This window comes from Oncorhynchus tshawytscha, linkage group LG24 (assembly GCF_018296145.1).
Source record: "Oncorhynchus tshawytscha isolate Ot180627B linkage group LG24, Otsh_v2.0, whole genome shotgun sequence".
Classification (NCBI taxonomy): domain Eukaryota; kingdom Metazoa; phylum Chordata; class Actinopteri; order Salmoniformes; family Salmonidae; genus Oncorhynchus; species Oncorhynchus tshawytscha.
Genome location: NC_056452.1, coordinates 7,044,537 through 7,070,852, shown reverse-complemented (window position 1 = coordinate 7,070,852; position 26,316 = coordinate 7,044,537). Strand labels below are relative to the sequence as shown.

The 26,316-nt window shown below is 41.8% G+C and overlaps 1 long non-coding RNA gene across 2 annotated transcripts; it reads left to right on the top strand.

Moving 5' to 3' along the window:
• Window positions 1-4,054: 4,054 nt before the first annotated feature.
• LOC112223311 lies at window positions 4,055-11,944 on the top strand. 2 transcript variants are annotated; one of them, XR_002949274.2, is made up of 4 exons: window positions 4,055-4,414; window positions 5,934-6,074; window positions 6,176-6,323; window positions 9,320-11,944. It is a non-coding gene; the product is annotated as an uncharacterized LOC112223311 (long non-coding RNA). The 2 variants fall into 2 exon arrangements; XR_002949273.2 differs by lacking the exon at window positions 4,055-4,414 and adding an exon at window positions 5,097-5,211.
• The last annotated feature ends 14,372 nt before the right edge of the window (window positions 11,945-26,316 follow it).

Sequence of the window (26,316 nt, the reverse complement as noted above, 5' to 3'; positions counted from 1 at the left end):
TTTCTCCAAAAAGTACGATCTTTGTCCCCATGTGCAGTTGCAAATCGTAATCTGGCTTTTTATGGTGGTTTTGGAGCAGTGGCTTCTTCCGTACTGAGCCGGCCTTTCAAGTTATGTCGGTATAGGACTCAATTTACTGTTGATATAGATACTTTTGTACCTTTTTCCTCCAGCATCTTCACAAGGTCCTTCGCTGTTGTTCTTGTATTGATTTGTACTTTTTACACCAAAATACGTTCACCTCTAGGAGACAGAACGCGTCTCCTTCCTGAGCGGTATGACGTCTGCATGGTCCTATGGTGTTTATTCTTGTGTGCTATTGATTGTACAGATGAGTGTGGTACCTTCAGCCGTTTCAAAATTTCTCCCAAGGATGAACCAGACTTGTGGAGGTCTACAATTTTTTTTCTGAGGTCTTGGCTGATTTCTATTGATTTTCCCATGATGTCAAGCAAAGAGGCACTGAGTTTGAAGGTAGGCCTTGAAATACATCCACAGGTACACCGCAAATTGACAAATGATGTCAATTAGCCTATCAGAAGCTTTGAAAGCCATTACATACTTTACTGGAATTTTCCAAGCTGTTTAAAACAGTCAACTTAGTGTATGTAAACTTCTGAGCCTCTGGAATTGTGATACAGTGAATTATAAGTGAAATAATCTGTCTGTAAACAATGTTGGTAAAATGACTTGTGTCATGCACAAAGTAGATGTCCTAACCGACTTGCCAAAACTATAGTTTGTTAAGCCGACAACTTCCGGTGAAATTGGAGGGCGCGCAATTCAAATAAAATATCATAAAAATGATGGATATTAAACATTTAGGTACATACAAGTGTCTTATATCGGTTAAAAGCTTAAAGTCTTGTTCATCTAACTGCATTGTCCGATATATATTAGGCTTTACAGCGAAAACATGCCGTGCGATTGTTTGAGGACTGCGCCCCACATCAAAATATTTTTGCAACGAGTACAGGCTTTAGGAAATCATAAATATCGATTACAAATTCACTTACTGCTAGAAAATATTCCTCTGATTTGCAATCCAAAGGGTCCCAGCTACAACGTGCATGGTCGTTTTGTTAGATACAATCGTTCTTTATATCCCAAAAGGTATGTTTAGTTGGCACTATCGATTTGAGTAATCCACTTGTTCAACATGCAGAGAAAGGAATCCAAAAAGCTAACACTAAACTTTGTTAAAACAAGTCAAAATATGTTTCTATTTAATCCTCAGGTACCCTAAAATGTTATGAAACTATAATATTAAATATGGAAAGAAGTATGTGCAATAAGAAAGAAAAATTAGCAGGTGCAAGTCCTCTTCGTCGAGTGCGCACAGACTGATTTCCAACTCTGACTCCCAGTACTAAAACCACTTAATTGTTCCTTGTTTGGGAAGAAACAAGCCTGAAACCTTGAACAAAGACTGTTGACGTCTGGTGGAAGCCATAGGAATTGCAATCTGGGAGCTGGATATGGATATGACCCTACGTTCCATTGGAAGAGCTTGAGCTCTCTCTCAAAAAAAAGTCTGCTTGGTTTTTCTCCTACCATATCTATTGTGTTATACTCTCATACAGTATTTTAACATTTCTACAAACTGTGTTCAAAGTGTTTTCTATCCAATGATACCAATTATATGCACATCCTGGCTTCTGGGCCTGAGTAACAGGTAGTTTACTTTGGGCACGTCAGTCGGGCAGAAATTCAGAAAAAAGGACCCTAGCCTGAAGAAGTTTTAACAAGAAATTTGTGGAGTGGTTGAAAAACCTGTTTTATTGACTCCAACCTAAGTGTATGTAAACATCCGACTTCAACTGTATGTGAGAATGCTCATTGATTCATTGATTACAGCTCAGCATAGTGCCCTCAAAGTTCATCAATATGCTAAGGACCCTACGACTTAACACCTCTCTCTACAACTGGATCCTGGACTTCCTGACGGGCCGTCCCAGGTGGTAAAGGTAGGTAACAACACATCTGCCACGGTGATCCTCAACACAGGGGCCTCTCATGGGTGTGTGCTCAGTCCCTCCTGTACTCCCTGTTCACTCATGACTGCACTGCCAGGCACGACTCCAACACCATCATTAAATTTGCCGATAACACAACAGTGGTAGGCCTGATCACAGACAACAACGAGACAGCTTGTAGGGAGGAGGACAAAGACCTGGCCGTGTGGTGCCAGGACAACAACCTCTCCCTCAACGTGATCAAGACAAAGGAGATGATTGAGGACTACAGGAAAAAGAGGACTGAGCACCCCCCCATTCTCATCGACGGAGTTGCAGTGGAGCAGGTTGAGAGCTTCAAGTTCCTTGGTGGCCACATCACCAACAAACTAACATTGTCCATGCACACCAAGACAGTCATGAAGCGGGCACGACAAAACCTATTCCTCCTCAGGAGACTGAAAATAATTGTCATGGGACCTCAGATCCTCAAAAGGTTCTACAGCTGCACCATCGAGAGCATCCTGACTGGTTGCATCACTGCCTGGTATGGTAACTGCTTGGCCTTTGACCGCAAGGTCCTACAGAGGGTCAGTACATCACTGGGGCCAAGCTTCCTGCCATCTAGGACCTCTATACCAGGCGGTGTCAGAGGAAGGCCCTAAAAATTGTCAAAGACTCCAGCCACCCTAGTCATAGACTGTTCTCTCTGCTACCGCACGGCAAGCGGTACCGGAGTGCCACGTCTAGGTCCAAGAGGCTTCTAAATAACTTCTATGCCCAAGCCATAAGACTCCTGAACATCTAGTCAAATGGCTACCCAGACTGTTTGCATTTCCCCCTCCCCTCCCCTCTCCACACCACTGCCACTCTCTGTTGTCATCTATGCCAAGTTACTTGAATAACTCTACCTACATGTACATACTACCTCAACTAACCGGTGCCCCCGCATATTGACTCAACTAACCGGTGCCCCCGCATATTGACACCCCCTGTATTTATTGTTATTTTTTTACTGCTGTTCTTTAATTGCTTGTTACTTTTATCTCTTATCCTTATCTGTATTTTTTTGAAAATGCATTTTTGGTTAGGGGCTCGTAAATAAGTATTTCTCTGTAAGGTCTACCTGTTGTATTCGGCACATGTGACTAATACAATTTGATTTGTTTTCCTGACACCACACTCCGACTGCACCCTGTAGACTGTCTCGTCATTGTTGGTGATCAAGCCCACTACTGTTGTCATCTGTAAACTTGATGATTGAATTGGCGGCGTGCAAGAGCACGCAGTTGTGGGTGAACAGGGAGTACAGGAGAGGGTTGAGCACACACACTTGTGGGGCCCCCGTGTTGAGGGTCAGCGTTGTTTCCTACCTTCACCACCTGGGGGCGTCAGAAAGTCCAGGACCCAGTTCCACAGGGCGGGGTTCAGACCCAGGGACTCCAGCTTGATGATGAGCTTGGAGGGTACTATGGTGTTGAATGATGAGCTGTAGTCAGTGAACTGCATTCTTACATAGGTATTATTTTTGTCCAGATGGGATAGGGCAGTGTGCAGTGCGATGACGATTGCGTCATCTGTGGACCTGTTGGGGCGGTATGCAAACGGCTTGATTTATAATAACATACATTTCATATTCTTTTTTAAATTAAATATGCACTAGACAATTTATCCCTCTCATATGTACATATCAATTTTATACTAAATGTAATACTAAATGTATTTTAACTGCCTGTTTGCACATTCTCTGTACCCTTTGATCAATTGTTATTCACCTTTTAGATTGTGTATTATTTCATCTTTATTTAACTAGGCACGTCAGTTAAGAACACATTCTTATTTACAATAACGGCCTACCAATTTTGTACTTGCTATTGTATTTTGTACTTGCTGTTGTTGGCCTACATGCAAGAAAGCATTTCATTGTAAGGTACTACTCTAGTCCTTGTGTAACAGGGTTGAAATAGACATCCTAGTTGTAGAGTTTTGTCATAATTTAGCAGTAGTTGTGGAGCCACCTGCTGTATTGGTTGAGTAACTGCATCGCCGTGTGTATCTATATGTGTGCGCATGATCACGCGGTATTCAGCCAAAGAATTGTTAAACTTTGATGGAGGTATGTATCGTGATCCATGCTGCACCCAGTGTTTTCACTTTTAAAATTAGATCTAATGCATGTTAGGCTGTAACCCGTATTGTTTCATAAGCATTATCGATGTTGACACGTTATGTGATAGTGTTGCAGGGTTGTGTCTTGTATTTATAATTTTATGGACATTTACAAAACTGTCACGTTGCGTTACGCTGAAGGGTAGCTAACGTTCGCCTTGTACTTTGCTAATGAGGCTAGTCTTCTCGTGAAGTGTAAGTATTTTTATTTTATGTTTCACGGCACTCAGATTGCATGGTGGGTTTACAGTTGTGCTGAAGTTCACACAGTGTTGTGTATGTATTCGCAGGTACGTGCTCCCAAATTATATGTAATAATGATATGTTACTGTACATGTTTAGCCCATGATTTGTTGATGATTTGTTGTGGCTGTCAGACGTAGCCATGTTATAAATGCAATAATGTATCAAATGTATGTTTATAAATAGACATTTCACTTTTCAAAAAGTATTAGAGTTGCAGCCAGAGTTGTTCAACTTTTATGGAGATTGCTTGGTGTGTTTGTAATTGTAATGAAGTTTACACAGTGTTGTGTATGTTATTTGCAGAATAAACCGCACTGTGTTCTTTGTCGATGAGATATATAAAAGCCGTTACACTTGCATTTGATAATAAACGTACTTGACTGACAATGGATTGCAATTAACCCCCTTTTTTGCTGCTATACGAAGTCTAACCTATTTAATGGTTTAATGGTTCTGTAGAACCTAAGCAAAGAGTTCTTTATATAGCCATACAGGTTCCATTCATAACCTTAAGCATGGCTTTAATATACATTTTAAAAACATCAAATAGGGTTTAACTATCTTTAAAGCAAAGAACTTTCAATATTTAAAACTATTATTTTTTTGGAGTGTACCAAATGTTTTAGTCTGTTAGATTATTCAAAGTAAATACCTCCAACTCTTTGTGCCAACCTTTAGTCATATGATATGAACAACCAATTAAACTGCAAGACCCCTGCTATTTCGTGTGGAGACCCCAGGGATCAGTTACCAATTTGCAGCATTGCTAGCTAGCTACATGCGACTATAGCATGTTAGATTGGTTACATTCAATAGCTAGCTAGCTAACTTCATGAAATCTGTAAGTGACCTATTTTTCCCCTACCTGACATTTTCAATAGCTTAGGTGTCAAAAATATATTTTCTTTATGAAACTGCAACTGGACCGTGAAAAATGTAGTGTAGGCAAGGTAACCTGGCTAGGTTAGCTAGCTAGGAATTTCTGGCAATGAGCTAGGGTCTTGGCAACACGTCTTGTTAACTGTTAAGTGCTGGTACAGAGATCATATAATCACTTAACCATGACAATCAATTAAATGAAAATATTTTGTATTATTCAATATTAATAGATATTCTTACTTGACAATTTAACGTGTTCTGCACTGTTTATGATTTAAAAAATATCTCAAGCTACTTTTTGAATATTTTCATGCCTCACAGGCAATTGAAGTGTCCCCAGTGTTGCTTGTTTTAGCCTTGGTTGGAGGTGCTTTTTACATGTATTTTTGTATAAATCTATAAGGTTTAGCAACATTATCTCTTCCCTCCAAAAAGCAAGAAAGTGTTGGTTATTTTTTGCATTTCCATCTCCTGACCTAGTCAGCCATTATAATTATGCTTTAAAAGTTAGTGGTATTAGCTGAGACATAACCAATATCCAGATCTGTATGGAGTCTTAGTTATCCAAAACTAATATAGTGTTTTTGATATTGGATAAAAAAACGTACTCTTTTTTTCAGCAGCCAATAGGCTATTAAAATTAGGTGAAATCCATATGTTATGGTCACTTTTCTGTGGTTACAGATGGCCTATTTGGGATTGAAATGTGGCTGTGATGTGAAAGAGTGTGTGGAGGATCATGGCACACATGACCTTTCAAAGACCATGAACTGGAGGGGAATGCCAACTGCAGCTGCCAACTGCAGCTCAAAGGGATAGTTAATTGTAAGTTAATGTTCTACTGTTGCCAAAGTCCTTCATGAATACTAGAAAGCAAAGAAAGAAACTTCTAAATAAACCAAATAAACCCCAATTTTCATCTAAAGCTGCAGTGTGGAGAAACCGACTCGCGTCCAGTGCAACTAACAAAGAAGTGGGGGAAAAAGCTGTGTTTTTTGTTTTTTTCCCTTGGTTTGTGTGACCAACTTGCACCAAATTTCCTGAAGATGTTCAGGAAGATAAACGCTGCTTCAGGTAAGTTACTCAACCTAATGATGAATATTTTTTTAAAAAAAGGCATTTATATGATGAATACAGATTAGGGTCCTAAATACTGAAATTGTCCTTCAACTGCTGTAATTTGATTTCTTAACTTTTGAATCAGATTGTTACTTGGTCCTGTCCGGACCAACCAAATGTGGGGCTGTAGCTCAAGAAGAGTCGCATTGTAGTTTTATCATTGTCAAATCAAATTTTATTAGTCACATGCGCTGAATAAAACAGCTGTGGACCTTACTGCAGGGGTGGGCAACTCCAGTCCTCGTGGGCCTGATTGGTATCACACTTTTCCTCCATCCCTAGCAAACAGATGATTAATCAAATTGCATTCTAAACTGAAGATCATGATTAGGTGATTATTGAAGTCAGGTGTGTTAGCTGGTGCAAAACTGTGATACCAATCAGGCCCTCGAGGACTGGAATTTCCCACCCCTGCCTTACAGTGAAATGCTTACTTATGAGCCTCTAACCAACAGTGCAGTTTAAAAAAAAAAATAAGGCCAAGAGAGAAAAGTAACAAGCAATTAAAAAGCAGCAGTAAAAAATAACAATATATACAAGGGGGTGCCGGTACAGAGTCAATGTGCGGGGGCACCGGTTAGTTGAGGTAGTGTGTACATGTAGGTAGAATTATTAAAGTGACTATGCATAGATGACAACAGAGAGTGTGTGGGGGGGGTGCTCCGGCACCGCTTGCCATGCGGTAGCAGAGAGAACAATCTATGACTTGGGTGGCTGGAGTCTTAGACAATTGTCCTGGCACCACACGGCCAGTTCTCTGACCTCCTCCCTATAGGCTGTCTCGTTGTTGTCGGTGATCAGGCCTACCACAAATGTAATGATGGTGTTGGAGTCGTGCCTGGCCGTTCATGAGTGAACAGGGAGTACAGCAGGGGGCTGAGCACGCACCCCTGAGAGGCCCCTGTGTTGAGGCTCAGCGTGGCAGATGTGTTGTTACCTACCCTTACCAGGCCCGTCAGGAAGTCCAGGATCCAGTTGCAGAGGGAGGTGTTTAGTCCCAGGGTCCTTAGCTTATGGATGAGCTTTGAGGGCACCATGGTGTTGAACACAGCTGTAGTCAATGAATAGCATTCTCACAGGTGGTCCTTTTGCCCAGGTGGGAAAGGGCAGTTTGGCGCACAATAGAGATTGTATCATCTGTGGATCTGTTAGGGTGGTATGCATATTGGAATGGGTCTAGGGTTTCTGGGATGATGGTGTTGATGTGAGCCATGACCAGCCTTTCAAAGCACTTCATGGCTAAAGACGTGAGTGCTACAGGTCGGTGGTCATTTAGGCAGATTACCTTAGTGTTCTTTGGCACAGGCACTATAGTGGTCTGCATAAAACATGTTGGTATTACAGACTCGGACAAGGAGAGATTGAAAATGTCAGTGAAGACACTTACTAGTTGGTCAGCGCATGCTCGCTGTATACGTCCTGGTAATCCATCTGGCCCTGCAGCCTTGTGAATGTTGACCTGTCTAAAGGTCTTACTCACATCGGCTGGTGCATCCTGTTTCCATTGATCATCCTGTGTGGTAAATTCAATTGATTGGACATGATTTGGAAAGGCACACACCTGTCCAAATAAGGTCCCACAGTTAACCATGCGTGTTAGCGCAAAAACCTAGCCATGAGGTCAAAGGAATTGTCCGTAGAGCTCCAAGACAGGATTGTGTCAAGCACAGATCTGGGGAAGGATACCAAAAAATTGCTCCAGCGTTGATGGTCCCCAAGAACACAATGGCCTCCATCATTCTTAAATGGAAGAAGTTTTAACCACCAAGAATCTTCTTAGAGCTGGTCGCCTGGCCAAACTGAGCAATCGGGGGAGAAGGGCGTTGGTCAGGAAGGTGAACAGGATCTTGAATGGTCACTCTGATAGAGCTCCAGAGTTCCTCTGTGAAGGTTGAATAACCTTCCAGAAGTACAACCATCTTTGTAGGACTACAACAATCAGGCCTTTATGGTAGAGTGGCCAGACAGAAGCCACTCCTCAGTAAAAGTCACATGACAGCCCACTTGGAGTTTGCCAAAAGGCACCTAAAGGACTCTCAGACCATGATAAACAAGATTTTCTGGTCTGATGACACCGAGATTGAACTCTTTGGCCAGAATGCCAAGTGTCACGTCTGGAGGAAACCTGGCACCATCCTTACGGTGAAGCATGGTGGTGGTGGCAGCATCATGCTATGGGGATGTTTTTCAGCGGCAGGGCCTGAGAGACTTGTTGGGATCGAGGGAAAGATGAACAGAGCAAAGTACGGCGAGATTATTGATGAAAACCTGCTCCAGAGCTCTCAGGACCTTAGACTGCGGCAAAGGTACACCTTCCAACAGGACAATGACTCTATGCACACAGCCAAGACAATGCAGTTGTGGCTTCGGGACAATTCTCTGAATGTCTTTGAGTGTCCCAGCCAGCCTGCTCTTGAACCCGATCGAACATCTATGAAGAGACCTGAAAATAGCTGTGCAGCAACGCTCCCCATCCAACCTGACATAGCTTGACAGGATCTGCAGAGAAGAATGGGAGAAACTCCCCAAATACAGGTGTGCCAAGCTTGTCGCATCATACCCAAGAAGACTCGAGGCTGTTATCACTGCCAGAGGTGCTTCAAGAAAGTAAAGGGTCTGAATAAATGTTCTATTTCCATTTAGTTATTTAATTTTTTAAAATATTTTCTTAACCTTCTTTTGTTTCGTCATTATGGGGTATTGTGTGTAGACTGACTATCCGAATGCACTGTATTCAGATTTAGAAAACTTAAAATGTCCTCAGAGGCAAATCATTTAGCAGCAGTCATAAAACATATACAATTTAAAATAATAAGCTAAGGATATTTGCAAGCAACTAGGCAGGGTAAGAGCAGTTTGATAGTGCTATGTGCAATTAGTTCAACATTTTGTTAAGTTACAAAATTGCATTCAGAATAAAAGAGTGCTTGACCCTATTTTGTTTACCTTAGGTTGTCTGTACCTGCGGCCAGAGGGAAGGATCTGGATTTCGGATTGGAGTGGATGGGAAGAGTCAACCAATACCAATATAATACCAAAAAGTGTGCATGCTAGCAACCAAGTTTTCAAGATGGAGCACTTTCAGTCCAGAGCCAAAGGTATGATGATGCAAATTAGCAAAATGATCATTGCGTATAATTAGCATCATTATGCTTTTTGCTCTGTACTGCAATCATTGTCCTATGACCCAAAGAAGTGTACTTTTTTGTTTCTGCCCTAACACCCCCACATATTATTTAAATTAATAAACTCATCAAGCCTTTGAATTGAATAAGGTATGTGTACCAGAACAAAATCTAAAATGTGCCCTCCATTGGGGCCAGGATTGGGGATCACTGCTGTACTGAAAGTTCTCTATCTTTGGTCCCAGGATGACAGCCCAATTGAAAACCACATTTTACAGCCTACTTACTGTAGGTCACACTTCACACCCATTTGGGAAAACACCTGTGTCCCATGCGGGTACTAAAAGTGTGGTAACCCACATGGGGCGGCAGGGTAGCCTAGTGGTTAGAGTATTGGACTAGTAACTGGAAGGTTGCAAGTTCAAATCCCCGAGCTGACAAGGTACAAATCTGTCGTTCTGCCCCTGAACAGGCAGTTAACCCACTGTTCCTAGGCCATCATTGAAAATAAGAATTTGTTCTTAACTGACTTGCCTAGATAAAAAAATAAAAACAAAATGGCTTAACACTTGGGGCCAATGTCAGATAACCACAAGGAGCCCACACAGTTTTGTCCTTAGTGTCCACACTGGCCCCACATATGGTTGCCATGTTGCGATTTATCTGGGTTCATGTTGGGCTTCACAATTTATGGCAACCACGTATGGGGACAACATGTATAATGAGGATTCAACTTTTTGGGGCCCTTGTGGTTTTCCTACATGGGGGCCCAAAATGTTTTTAAAAATTACAATCCCCCCTCACTCACACTTGTTACTGTCAAATTCAACACAGCAAAAACAATATATTTGGGCTACACTGCACATTATACACTTTCTGCCTGTGGACATCTGTTCTACAATGTGCCAGGGAAAGTGTGTGGTGTTCCTTTCCCCTTTACAGTGGCATCCAGTTTAAGCCAGGCCCAGCTCCAGCTACACTTGATCCCTGAATCCACTTGTTTAACAAGCAACGCCTCATTTTCACCTAACTCTCTCATTCTGAAAATGAACCACATACTGTCGAGGGAAAACATTAGTTTACAGATAATGGTTAGCTAGTTAACATTTCACACAGATTGCCAGGGTCCAGTAAGTAACTGAGTTATAACTTGAACCAGCAAGGAGTTGTATACCAGCTAATACTATAGCCAATTGGTTAGGTTACTAATGTTAGCTCATCTGATGTTGTAACATTAGCTAGCTAACGTTAGCTGTCTGACTTTATTAGCAAGCAAATTTTCACACCATAAACTCAATTATTTGATCAGATGAGTTGACTATTGTTGCTCAATTTCTCTGACTAGCTAATGGAGAATTCGATCCAGCTAGCAAGATACTTAACAATGCTAATACTTGTTCCTCCACACATTTTCCCTCACATCAAATTTTCCAAATGCCAGTTGTTTTTCAGTTACAGCTCATGAAGTACTCTTCATCACCTTCTCACCTAACGTTACCTCTTCATTATCGTTCAGCGAACGCGCTGCTGTAACTGCCTTTCTACTCTATGCGGTCTTTCCATGGTGCGCGCTGATGCTGTAACTAACTAAGTGATTTCTCATCGGATCTACACGAATCACGTAGGCCACCTATTTTGGACTCAAGACGGCAAATTTCTAGACTAGTTTGCAGCCCTGGTGTCTGGGTGCCCTCAATTTGCAGGGGGCAGACAAGTTTGCTGTCACTCAGTCAGCGGCAGGGTAGCGGTTAGAGCGTTGGATTAGTAACCGGAACGTTGCAAGTTCAAATCCCGAGCTGACAAGGTACAAATCTGTCGTTCTGCCCCTGAACAGGCAGTTAACCCACTGTTCCTAGGCCGTCATTGAAAATAAGAATTTGTTCTTAACTGACTTGCCTAGATAAATATGGGTAAAATTGCAAAGTTCATATTTTTTTCCCATACCCTCACCCACTTGTTAGATATTATGCACATTGATAGCTTGCTAGTCTAGCAAAATGTCCTTGCCATTTGATTTATAATAGTAACAGGCTAACCAGTCTGGTTCCAGAGCATTTCATATTATTCAGAAAGTAAATCAAAGATTATTCTGAAATCCAAATCCAAGAGGTTAAAGTTATGGGGAAGGGTTAGCTAAAATAGTTAGGGTGAGCTAAAAGTGTTAAGTTTAGGATTAGCAAAGATGCTAAGTAGTTGCAAAGTAACTAAAAAGTAGTAAGTAGGTGAAAAGGTGCAAAAGTGATGATAAGGTTATATGGGTTTATGTTAGGCTTTTTGGTGGACCCCTGTGGGCAAATGTGTGATAACCCATGTCAACCCCAGGTTTTAGCCCATGTGGTTTAAAGGGTTCGTTGTCTCTTCCACGGGACAGTTGAGCTAACGTAGGCTAATGCGATTTAGCATGAGGTTGTAAGTATCAAGAACATTTCCCAGGACATAGACATATCTGATATTGGCAGAAAGCTTAAATTATTGTTAATCTAACTGCACTATCCAATTTACAGTAGCTATTATAGTGAAAGAATACCATGCTATTGTTTGAGAGTCGACAATTTTGAACATGAAGAGTTACTAAATAACAAATTTTGCACATTTGGGCAGTCCTGATACAACATTTTGAACAGAAATGCAATGGTTCTTTGGATCAGTCTAAAACCTTGCACATACACTGCTGCCATCCAGTGGCCAAAATAGAAATTGCACCTGGGCTGGAATAATACATTATGGCCTTTCTCTTGCATTTCAAAGATGATGGTACAAAAAAATGCAAAAGAACGGTTGTTTTTTTCCTTTCTATTGAACTTTTACCAGATCTATTGTGCTATGTTCTCCTACATTCCTTTCACATTTCCACAAACTTCAAAGTGTTTCCGTTCAAATGGTACCAAGAATATGCATATCCTTGCTTCAGGGCCTGAGCTACAGACAGTTAGATTTGGGTATGTCATTTTAGGCAAAAATTGAAAAAGGGGGTGGATCCTTAAGAGGTGAATGTTATTTTTGCACACATGTTGCCTTATGCAATTGATAAATGTCTATAATGGCCACTATAATAGAGCAAAAATAGAATACCTGTTTGTTTCATTCTATTTCTAATTGAAGATGTTTTTTTCCCAAGTACAATATTTATGCGTGTGGTCACAAGTGTTCTATTATAAAGGCTGTCATGGCTAACTGTAGTGTATTGTTTTTTCAGTTAAGTCTAGGCAACAGATAACATTGGATTGCTTTCTTTAATTTTTTTGCTGTGAGTTAGGTTCACATTAACCACTTTATTTTACACACAGAGACTGATCATGTCAATCGTATTTTTTGTTGTTTTAATTAGTTAAATCCTGCATTCCCCTAGCTGCATTTCCCCCTAGGGATTTTTTTGCATGTTTCAGTGGAACAAAAAAAAGTGTCACCTTTTTGGGCCCTCACCAGTTTTCATGCACGAGACACACACACCCCTCCACGCACTGCTCCTAATCCGCATTCCCCCTCTATAAACGTACAGAGAGAGTGCCTCGTGCCTCGATCTAGGTTGAATAATAAACATCTGCATTTTGAAAGAGTATTTTTATCATTATTTTATTAACAAAAGCATAAAGATGCTGATAAAGAAATACAGTACTGTACAGTATATGCTTTATCCAACATTTTGCTGTTGCATGAGGTCGTCCACACGCACTTTCATCATTTTGTTAATAAAGCATTTAAAGCATATCGAAGATAGAAAATAGTCATAAAGTTTCCCCAAGTAAAATGCAATTATGCCAGAGCTCCGTTAAATATTTGGGGCATGACATTACTTCTAAGGGTCACGCCCTCTCCAAAGATAGATTAGAGGCAAATAAGCAGCACATGCTGTCTTTTTTGGGTGTGGCTGGTCTGTGGTTGAAAGACTATGCAGAGATAGTTCAACCGCTACAGGATTGTATTGATGGGAGAAAAATGCAAAGGGTGCGAGTGAAGTTGTGGTCTGGAAGGATGAGGCTGAGATGACATTGGTAAAATGGAGACAAACATGTCTACCCCTTGCTTGGGTTTGCCAGACCATAATAAACCCTTCCATCTCTTTATTTCAGAGACAAGTGTGTTTGTCAGCAGTTTTGACACAGTATCATGGTGTGGGATATTGACCTGTTGGTTATTATTCTAAACGATTGGATAGTGTGATCAGGGGAATGGTTTCCTGTTTGAGATCGGTAGTGGCTGCTACTGAGGCTGTTTTGGAATGTTCTAATATTGTGGCTATGTCTCCCCTAACCTTCGATATCCGATGTTACTCTGAAACGATGTACAATTCTTAACCCTTCTCCCTACAGCAGATGCCGGTGAAGATGACTGACGTAGCTATTGAAATTGACTCTAGCCCTAGATTGGACTTGAGAGACACCCCATTAGACAATCAAGGCTGAGGTTTTGTAGATGGGTCTGCTCAGAGAAATGGAAAGGGGGATCAATTAGTTGGTTCTGCTGTTGTAACTGTTTTGGAAGCTGGAGAGTGCTCAACTCCCTTCACACTTATCAGCCCAGGCGGCAGAACGTTTTGGCCTGACTAGAGCTTGTATTTTGGGAAAGGACAGCTCTGTTAACATTCTCACTGATAGTAGATATGCGTTCAGTGTTTTTGGATGATTTTTATCCTCTGCAGCAGAGGTAACTCTGGGTCTTCCTTTCCTGTGGTGGTCCTCATGAGAGCCAGTTTCATCATAGCCCTTGATGGTTTTTGCGACTGCAATTGAAGAAACTTTCAAAGTTCTTGAAATTTTCTGGATTGACTGACCTTCATGTCTTAAGGTAATGATGGACTGTCATTACTCTTTGCATAGTTGAGCTGTTCTTGCGATAATATGGAACTGGTCTTTTACCAAATAGGGCTATCTTCGTTATACCACCCCTACCTTGTCACAGCTGATTGGCTCAAACACATTAAGATGGAAAGAAATTCCACAAATGAACTTAACAAGGCACACCTGTTAATTGAAATGCATTCCAGGTACCTCATGAAGCTGGTTGAGAGAATGCCAAGTGTGTACAAAGCTGTCAAAGGGTGGCTACTTTGAAGAATCTCAAATTAGATTTGTTTATCACTTTTGGTTACTACATGATTCCATATGTGTTATTTCATAGTGTGTTGAGGATCAGTGTGTCGCATGTGTTGTTACCTACCCTTACCACCTGGGGGCGGCCCGTCAGGATGTCCAGGATCCAGTTGCAGAGGGAGGTGTTTAGTCCCAGGGTCCTTAGCTTATTGATGAGCTTTGAGGGCACTATGGTGTTGAACACTGAGCTGTAGTCACTGAATAGCATTTTCACATAGGTGTTCCTTTTGTCCAGGTGGGAAAGGACAGTGTGGATTGTAATAGAGATTGCATCATCTGTGGATCTGTTGGGGCGGTATGCAAATTGGAGTGGGTCTAGGGTTTCTGGGATGATCGTGTCACTGGGCAGCTCTCTGCTGTGCTTCCCTTTGTAGTCTTTAATGGTTTGCAGGTCCTGCCACATCTGAGCGTTAGAGCCGGTGTAGTAGGATTCGATCTTAGTTCTGTATTGAAACTTTGCCTGTTTGATGGTTCGTCGGCGGGCATAGCGGGATTTGTTATAAGATTCCGCGTTAGAGTCCCGCTCCTTGAAAGCGGCAGCTCTAGCCTTTAGCTCAGTGCGGATGTTGCCTGTAATCCATGGCTTCTGGTTGGGGTATATATGCATGGTCACTGTGGGGACGACGTCATCGATGCACTTATTGATGAAGCCAATGACTGATGTGGTGTACTCCTCAACACCATCGGAGGAATCCCAGAACATATTCCAGTCTGTGCTAGCAAAACAGTCCTGTAGCTTAGCATCTGCTTCATCTGACCAATTTTTTATTGATCTAGTCACTGGTGCTTCCTGCTTTAATGTAAGCAGGAATCAGGAGGATAGAATTATGGTCAGATTTGCCAAATGGAGGGTGAGGGAGAGCTTTGTTTGTGTCTCTGTGTGTTGAGTAAAGGTGGTCCAGAGTTTTTTTCCCCCTCTAGTTACACATTTAACATGCCGTTAGAAATTTGGTAAAACCGATTTAAGTTTCCCTGCATTAAAGTCCCCGGCTACTAGGAGCGCTGCTTCTGGGTGAGTGTTTTCTTGTTTGCTTATCACGGAATACAGCTCATTCCATGCTGTCAATAGTTCCAGCCTCTGACTGTGGTGGTATGTAAACCGCTACGAAGAATACAGATGAAAATTCTCAAGGTAGTGTTGCGGATTAATCAGAATTAGTTTGGTAACATAGATAAATAAGATGTTTTATTTATTTACGTAATATGCTTATGTGAGATACTTGTCATTAGAATGTCTCCTTTTGGACTACATTGTTGACAGTTGCACTTTTCCCTTCTCAGCTAGGGAAAAGTCCCTTGGGGCCCAGAGAGGGAAGAGGTCAGGTTTGAACATTGTCTTCATATGTGAATGTATCTGTTAAACCATGTGAAGGGCTCCACAATGTCGATACGCCAGTCACCCCCTCCTTTTCCCATTGGGGGGGAGGTGTCTGGAACCATTGTATTACCCATCTGATGTTGCACTTATCTTTCATAGTATATGACCTAGAGGCTCACTCCCCTCAGTGAGCTTGTCCAGGAGGGGATTGTACTTGAGATGGGAGTATCTAGAGTTGACAATTGATATATGCCATTGGATGAGGTAATGTTTTGGTACTATAAAGTACCAAAACGAGATTAGAACCTCGTCTTAGAGACCAAACTGAACGATAATTTATAGCTAATGCTATCTGGCTATCGGATACTCCTCTCTCAAGTAAATGTCTTTCTTTGGGAACTGTTCCTAAGACCTGTGGTTCATCATATAAGTTGAGAGGGGTGTATCTTGGCTATAAAAGATCTTGTTATTCTCTTATAGGCGCACTCAGAATTAATTTATAGACACTGAATTGATCTGAGAGTCAAAGGGCTATGGTGAAGCTCATATAATTAAAGATGAAGTTTAAGTATAACTCTGACTGGTGTGTGGTTTGTAAACTCTCCTCATTTAGTAATACAGGAAATTACCACGACAGTAGGTAGTGTGGTCTACAGTTTATCATGAAATACAGTGGCTTGCAAAAGTATTCACCCCTTTGGCATTTTTCCTATTTTGTTGCCTCACAACCTGGAATGAAAAGTTTGGGGGGGGTTGTTTCATTTGATTTACATAACATGCCTATCACTTTGAAGATGCAAAATATTTTTTTTGGTGTGAAACAAATTAGAAATAAGACACACAAATTGAAAACTTGAGAGTGCATAACTATTCAACCCCCCCAAAATCAATAATTTGTAAAGCCGCCTTTCTCAGCAATTACAACTGCAAGTCTCTTGGGGTATGTCTCTATAAGCTTGGCCCATCTAGCTACTGGGATTTTTGCCCATTCTTCAAGGCAAAACTGCTCCAGCTCCTTCAAGTTTGGTTCCTCTGGTGTACCAAAATCTTTAAGTCATACCACAGATTCTCAATTGGATTGACATCTGGACTTTGACTAGGCCAATCCAAGACATTTAAATGTTTCCCCTTAAACCACTCAACTGTTGCTTTCAGCAGGAGGCTTAGGGTCATAGTCCTGCTGGAAGGTGAACCTCCGTCCCAGTCACAAATCTCTGGAAGACTGAAACGGGTTTCCCTCAAGGATTTCCCTGTATATAGCACCATCCATCATTTCTTCAATTTTGACCGGTTTCCCAGTCCCTGCCGTTCTCGGGGTGATAAGAGGTGTTGGGTTTGTGCAAGACATAGCGTTTTCCTTGATGGCCAGAAAGCTCAATTTTACTCTCATCTGACCAGAGTACCACCTTCCATATGTTTGGGGAGTCTCCCACATGCCTTTTGGCGAACACCAAACGTCTTTGCTTATTTTTTTCTTTAAGCAATAGCTTTTTTTCTGGCCACTCTTCCATAAAACCCAACTCTGTGGAGTGTACGGCTTAAAGTGGTCCTATGGACAGATATTCCAATTTCCACTGTGGAGCTTTGCAGCTCCTTCAGGGTTATGTTTGGTCTCTTTGTTGCCTCTGGTGAATGCCCTCCTTTCCTGGTCTGTGAGTTTTGGTGCCATATTCTTTCAATTTTTTAAATAATTGATTTAATGGTGCTCCGTAGGATGTTCAAAGTTTTTTTATAACCCAACCCTGATCTGTACTTCTCCACAACTTTGTCCCTGGCCTGTTTGGAGAGCTCTTTGTTCTTCATGGTGCCGCTTGCTTAATGGTGTTGCAGACTCTGGGGCCTTTCAGAACAGGTATATATGTATACTGAGATCATGTGACACTTAGATTGCACACAGGTAGACTTTATTTAACTAATTATGTGACTTCTGAAGGTAATTGGTTGCACCAGATCTTATTTAGGGGCTTCATAGCAAAGGGGGTGAATACATATGCACGCACCACTTTTACGTTTTAATTTTATATAATTTTTTTAAACAAGTTTTTTTCTTTTAATTTCATTTCACCAATTTGGACTATTTTGTGAATGTCCATTACATGAAATCCAAATGAAAATCAATTTAAATTACAGGTTGTAATGCAACAAAATAGGAAAAATGCCAGGGGGTGAATACTTTTGCAATGCACTGTACTCTACCTCAGAGTACAGTGCATTGCAATAGCTAGAGACTTCCTTAGATATCGTGCACGAGCTGTTATTTACAAAAATACATAGTCCGCCGCCCCTTTTCTTACCAGAGGCCACTGTTCTATCCTGCCGGTGCAGCATTTCACCGGCCAGCTGTATGTTGATAGTGTCATCGTTCAGCCACGTCTCCGTGAAGCATAAGATATTACAGTTTTGAATGTCCTGTTGGTAAATGTAATCTTCCGCGTAGGTCATCTATTTTATTGTCCAAAGATTGCACGTTTGCTAGCAGAATGGAAGTAAGTGGGGGTTTATTTGATCACCTACCAATTCTCAGAAGGCAGCCCGCCCTCCGGCCCCTTTTTCCCCACCTCCTCTTCACTCAAATCATGGGGATCTGGGCCTGTTCCTGAGAAAGCAGTATGTCGTTCGCGTTGGCCTCCTCAGAGTCATTAAAGGGGAAAAAACGATTCTGCCAGTCCGTGGAGAGTAATCGCAGTCCTGATGTCCAGAAGTTATTTTCGGCCATAAGAGATGGCAGCAGCAGCAACATTATGTACAAAATAAGTTTTAAAAATAAGATAAGAACAAAAAAAACACAATCAGGTACATCTTGCCAAGTGTATGTTCTCTACAGAAGGTGTAAATGGTACAGCCAAATTGTTACTTGCATAGTAGCAATATAAGAAATAGTGTCAATATAAATAAAATAATATACAGTATGTACAAGAACAATATCATTGATAGATGAGGTAATATGAATACAATCAGGGGTAAAGTGGCTGAACAGCAGGATAAAAGAAAATTGTACATTAGCAGCAACGTATTGGTGTGTGTGTGTTAGGAGAGAGTCATTTGAATAGAGGCGGTGCAGGTGACTGGTCCGTCCAAACCACGCATGAACAAGGGAATCTATATTCGGAGAGCATGTTTCTGTCCTGCCCTTGACTTTGGTGCAGGGCATGTGATGTCCATAGCCTCTTCGTCGCAAAACTCCCTGATCTTCTCAAAAACATAAGTTTGTCTAGCTGTGTCCAGTCCAGGTGGTGCTTGTACAGGCAGACCATCTATGGGAGGAAGAATGTCAGCGTTGCGCAGCAGCTGAAACCTGGTCCCGACTGAGTCCAAACACTCCTTTGCGACAACAACACCAGGCTCCAGAGGATGGAAGCTGTAAAACAGGAAATAACCCCAAAAATTGTCAAGACATTATAACCTTGCACAACATCAATTCACCTCCCAAATTTAGATGAGAAGAATAATAATCTCATACAATAAAGTGCTGGAACTGCCTGAACTGTGGCAGCAGCCTGAAGTAAGTCAGTTGTTGTTGCCAGCCATAGCTTTCCACCAGCACACTACCATACTCCAGTCCAACCAGCTGTGGGATGTTGACCCTTGTTGTCATTCACAACACCAGCAATCTCAGACAAGGTGTTTACTCTGGTCTTTCTGAAGCGCTGTTTGATGAGGCCGAAGCACTTGGTGTGGCCTGTGATCAAAAAGTGAATGTCCAGACTCTGGTGGAGCTTGTGTATAGTCCGCCAGGCACAATACCAGAGAACAAACTTGTTCTTCTTTTGGCCACTGCAGTTATCACAATTCAGGTCCACACGTGTTTCCCAAACTCCGTAGTTGAAGAAATGATGCATGTAGCTGGTGACTGTGCTCCTGCCTTTGCTGGATGACATGCCTTCATCAATCAGGTAGTTGACTTGTTGTGATATTCCTTCACAGCAGACACCAAACAAGCCACACTTGCGAGGAGTTAAAAAGTAGATGCGACCTGGCTGCATGGGGTCAGAAGGATAGTGCACCTGCAAACAACAAAAGAACAGTAAGATAAGTTAATGAAACGAAAATGTAACGCAAATCGTGATATTTATAATGCATCATTATCAGGAAAGTTTCACTTACCTACAAATGTGCAGAGTAGCAGCACTGCATACAGAAACATAATCTTGGAAACTGGAAGTTAAAACGATAACACACAGCCCGATTACACGTACCTCTGGAAAATACAGAAATAATGTGTGCTCAATAAAAGTAGTGCCAATCATGTTTGAGGTCAATTAAATAATCAAAACGTGTTGTTTATGGTTCAAATACCAAGTGCTGTCATCGATTCCTTGTAGAGACACCACACTGCTGCTTTTGTCACATGGGATGGCAGCAGCTTTCCACCAAAGTGTTTGTGTCCTGGGTGGCGTCCTGGTATACTATTGCATTATACTCTGCGTAGTTGTTGAAGTTCACCACTCACTGCAAGTTCTCATGCTTCAGGTGTAACCTGTACTTACTTGGGACAGCTCTCTTTTTGATGGGAGGCATTAGACCATTCTCCTTGTATAACTGTTACAGGAGAGTCAGGTGTGTTCTACTGACGCTGAAAGACAAATTTCAGATAAAAAATATTTTGCCATTATTATACAATACCATCAGACACACCTGGCTAACTTGATGGGTCATGTAATCATCTGGCAAAGTTTAGTCTTTTGTTTAGACATGCTAGCTAAACAATTAACCATAATCCTAATCCATAGAGTACTAGCAATACAAACCGATTGTCATAGCTAGCTGAAGTTAACCAAAAAGGTTCAATGTTATCTATCTAACATTAGGCTATAACTCACAATGCGAAATCGCATTCTGAGAACATTACTACACACAGATCATATATGTAATGTTAGCTAGCGAGCCAGCCATCTAATGTCAGCTCACTAGCTAACAGTAAGCTTGCAATGAAAACAACTTTCTGACAAAATTAGAAACATATAATATCTGAAACTAGCTAGATTCTTATCCATATACATGGATGAACGCTTCATGGCAGACTGCAGCCCCTTTCATTAAATAAGACGTCCTGCGTTTCCGTTTAGTTTGAACACCTTGCTTGGCCCGTTGATGTGTCAAGTCACTCTGGTTCACACTGACCGTGTGCAATGCCATAAGGATCATCTTAAACTTTAGCCCCCACCCAAACTCTGACTATTTTACTCGCCATAGCAGAGCTGTTTAGGCTGTTTTCATGTTATCCAGAGTGTTGGTAGTGTCAATTGTGCTCCTATAACAATTTAATTACCTACTATCCAGGTCTGTACCCAAACAATTTGAACTTCTACTTTTAAAAATCCACCTCTCTAAAAACAAGTCTCTCACCGTTGCCACCTGCTATAGACCACCCTCTGCCCCCAGCTGTGCTCTGGACACCATATGTGAACTGATTGCCCCCCATCTATCTTCAGAGTTCGTGCTGCTAGGCGACCTAAACTGGAACATGCTTAACACCCCAGCCATCCTACAATCTAAACTTGATGCCCTCAATCTCACACAAATTATCAATGAACCTACCAGGTACCTCCCCAAAGCCTTAAACACGGGCACCCTCATAGATATCATCCTAACCAACTTCCCCTCTAAATACACCTCTGCTGTCTTCAACCAAGATCTCAGCGATCACTGCCTCATTGCCTGCATCTGTAATGGGTCAGCGGTCAAACGACCTCCACTCATCACTGTAAAACGCTCCCTGAAACACTTCTGCGAGCAGGCCTTTCTAATCGACCTGGCCGGGGTATCCTGGAAGGATATTGATCTCATCCCGTCAGTAGAGGATGCCTGGATATTTTTTTTAAATGCCTTCCTAACCATCTTAAATAAACATGCCCCATTCAAGAAATTTAGGATATAGCAAGGAACAGATATAGCCCTTGGTTCTCCCCAGACCTGACTGCCCTTAACCAACACAAAAACATCCTATGGCGTTCTGCATTAGCATCGAACAGCCCCCGTGATATGCAGCTGTTCAGGGAAGCTAGAAACCTTAATACACAGGCAGTTAGAAAAGCCAAGGCTAGCTTTTTCAAGCAGAAATTTGCTTCCTGCAACACTAACTCAAAAAAGTTCTGGGACACTGTAAAGTCCATGGAGAATAAGAACACCTCCTCCCAGCTGCCCACTGCACTGAAGATAGGAAACACTGTCACCACTGATAAATCCACCATAATTGAGAATTTCAATAAGCATTTTTCTACGGCTGGCCATGCTTTCCACCTGGCTACTCCTACCCCGGTCAACAACACTGCACCCCCAACAGCAACTCGCCCAAGCCTTCCCCATTTCTCCTTCTCCCAAATCCATTCAGCTGATGTTCTGAAAGAACTGCAAAATCTGGACCCCTACAAATCAGCCGGGCTAAACAATCTGGACCCTTTCTTTCTAAAATTATCTGCCGAAATTGTTGCCACCCCTATTACTAGCCTGTTCAAACTCTCTTTCGTGTCGTCTGAGATTCCCAAAGATTGGAAAGCAGCTGCGGTCATCCCCCTCTTCAAAGGGGGGGACACTCTTGACCCAAACTGCTACAGACCTATATCTATCCTACCGTGCCTTTCTAAGGTCTTCGAAAGCCAAGTCAGCAAACAGATTACCGACCATATCGAATCTCACCATACCTTCTCTGCTATGCAATCTGGTTTCAGAGCTGGTCATGGGTGCACCTCAGCCACGCTCAAGGTCCTAAACGATATCTTAACCACCATCGATAAGAAACATTACTGTGCAGCCGTATTCATTGATCTGGCCAAGGCTTTCGACTCTGTCAATCACCACATCCTTATCGGCAGACTCGACAGCCTTGGTTTCTCAAATGATTGCCTCGCCTGGTTCACCAACTACTTCTCTGATAGAGTTCAGTGTGTCAAATCGGAGGGTCTGCTGTCCGGACCTCTGGCAGTCTCTATGGGGGTGCCACAGGGTTCAATTCTTGGACCGACTCTCTTCTCTGTATACATCAATGAGGTCGCTCTTGCTGCTGGTGAGTCTCTGATCCACCTCTACGCAGACGACACCATTCTGTATACTTCCGGCCCTTCTTTGGACACTGTGTTAACAACCCTCCAGGCAAGCTTCAATGCCATACAACTCTCCTTCCGTGGCCTCCAATTGCTCTTAAATACAAGTAAAACTAAATGCATGCTCTTCAACCGATCGCTACCTGCACCTACCCGCCTGTCCAACATCACTACTCTGGACGGCTCTGACTTAGAATACGTGGACAACTACAAATACTTAGGTGTCTGGTTAGACTGTAAACTCTCCTTCCAGACCCATATCAAACATCTCCAATCCAAAGTTAAATCTAGAATTGGCTTCCTATTTCGCAACAAAGCATCCTTCACTCATGCTGCCAAACATACCCTTGTAAAACTGACCATCCTACCAATCCTCGACTTTGGCGATGTCATTTACAAAATAGCCTCCAATACCCTACTCAACAAATTGGATGAAGTCTATCACAGTGCAATCCGTTTTGTCACCAAAGCCCCATATACTACCCACCATTGCGACCTGTACGCTCTCGTTGGCTGGCCCTCGCTTCATACTCGTCGCCAAACCCACTGGCTCCATGTCATCTACAAGACCATGCTAGGTAAAGTCCCCCCTTATCTCAGCTCGCTGGTCACCATAGCATCTCCCACCTGTAGCACACGCTCCAGCAGGTATATCTCTCTAGTCACCCCCAAAACCAATTCTTTCTTTGGCCGCCTCTCCTTACAGTTCTCTGCTGCCAATGACTGGAACGAACTACAAAAATCTCTGAAACTGGAAACACTTATCTCCCTCACTAGCTTTAAGCACCAACTGTCAGAGCAGCTCACAGATTACTGCACCTGTACATAGCCCACCTATAATTTAGCCCAAACAACTACCTCTTTCCTAACTGTATTTAATTTTTATTTATTTATTTATTTTGCTCCTTTGCACCCCATTATTTTTATTTCTACTTTGCACATTCTTCCATTGCAAAACTACCATTCCAGTGTTTTACTTGCTATATTGTATTTACTTTGCCACCATGGCCTTTTTTGCCTTTACCTCCCTTCTCACCTCATTTGCTCACATTGTATATAGACTTGTTTATACTGTATTATTGACTGTATGTTTGTTTTACTCCATGTGTAACTCTGTGTCGTTGTATCTGTCGAACTGCTTTGCTTTATCTTGGCCAGGTCGCAATTGTAAATGAGAACTTGTTCTCAACTTGCCTACCTGGTTAAATAAAGGTAAAATAAATTTTTAAAAAAAATAATGCTTTTTTTGCTGACGTTTACTGACACCAGCCATATTCAACCGGTGTTAGTAAATTCATCCGTTATTCTGCGCTCTGGCACACTCAGACGAGACTGCTCTGAAACCGCTGTTGCAGTGACGTTCTATTGAAATGGATACTTGCATAGTGGAGTCTTTTGTTAAGTTTTACTACGCAATACACAAAAAAGCTGCGTTAGACAGGATTACCTACACATACTGACCAGCTCAAATAGACAGAAGCAAATTGAAATGCATTCCAGGTGACTACCTCATGAAGCTGGTTGACAGAATGCTTGAGTATGCAAAGCTGTCATCAAGGCAAAGGGTGGCTACTTTGAAGAATATAAAATATATTTCAATTTGTTTAACACTTTTTTGGTTACTACATGATTCCATATGTGTTATTTCATCGTTTTGATGTCTTCACTAAAATTCTACAATGTAGAAAATAGTAAAAATAAAGACAAACCCTTGAATGAGTAGGTGTGTCCAAACTTTTGACTGGTACTATATTTATATTTTTTAATTGCCTGTTTTTGGCATTAGTCCATGTCACATATCAATTTGCCAACAATGTAAATCATGTTTAGTGAGTTAATAAAGCCACATACAAACATTTCTCGATTAAGGCAGCTCCAAAATGTTTCAGTCTAGCTCAGTGCTTTCTGTGGTGGAGGGGCAGCTGCGGAATACAGAGAGTGTAGGTGTTGGTAATCTTCTTTAGTTGCGCCGTGATTGGCTCAGTGTTCCGTCACTCATGGGGACACTACGTCACCGCAGAATCTACAGGGAGAGTTAGGCAGTTTAAGCCCCCTTGGGTGTTGACATATATTTACATTAGAAGTCCCCATCCAAGAAGGCACAAGGTCATTGGCCACAGGTAAAATGATGTCAAATCATGTTATGTCTACCGTAGCTTTGATTGGACTGATGAATGTACTAACTGTAAAGTCGCTCTGGATAAGAGCATCTGCTAAATGACTCAAATGAAAATGTAAATGTAGGACAGAGTTCCTGCCTTGTGGTCCAGATACACCCTTATTCTGGAGGACTAATGGCCAGACACTACAGTCTTTATATTGCTGTGTCTGAACCAGTAACTCTGCTTATTGCACTCTAAACTCGAGGACTTGTCATTGTTTCCCAATCCAGAGTCTTTACTTGACCTGCTGATGTCTTGAGACTGATGGAAGAACACCTTTCCCACTCCACTCAACCTCCCAGTAATGTCCAGACAGAGTCTCTCACACAGCACCTGCCGGGCCAAAACAAATCTCTCTGGTTGATTAGCTGTTCCCACTGTTCAGCAGTTACTTTGTTCACCCCTCACTGAGAGGTTTTTGAATACTGTGTTTGAGTCCAAAGTGAGCTGGCAGAAAAAAAAGTTCTAAAGTTGTAAAGGACAAAGTTGCAGATACCCTGTCTTTGAATCAGTGGAGAGAAATTGCAGTTAGCTGGAAACTGTCTTTCCAAATAAAACTACATTTGCAACCAAAAATGGTTTTGTATGACCTGAAAGGGTTCTGGGACATTTCAGTGGGCCTTACAGATGATTCCAAAGAAACACATTCCAGCCCTCTTTCATTAACCAAATGCATTTCCAGTTCAATAATAGGGTAGTAGTCTGTCACCTTGATATAATATTCAGACAACAATGAAAAAATATGACGTATTTCTTCTTAATCCCGCGGTGAAGCACTGGTGTTTCGTTTCGATTTAAGCTACTCTCACTCATCACTGTGTCGAAAGTCAGCAGGCTACACAGTATTTCATAATCAGGGCTCTCTCTTATCATGTTATTACAACGTCAGCAAACATATTTTCGATGCAAAGTCCACGTGTAGCCCACAGTAAAGACTACAATAACATTTCATAATCAGTGATGTTGTCATGCATTTTCGATCTGCTTCAAATGATATTCATGATGTCACACAGCCTGAGGCTCAAATCAACGTGTATGTGTCATGTGCGCCGAATTCAACAGGTAAAAAAGGTATTAGGTGAACAATAGGTAAGTAAAGAAATAAAACAACAGTGAAAAATAAACACACAATGCAAATAGTCCGGGTAGCCATTTGATTTCCTGTTTGATTACCTGTTCAGGAGTCTTATGGCTTGGGGGTAAAAACTATTGA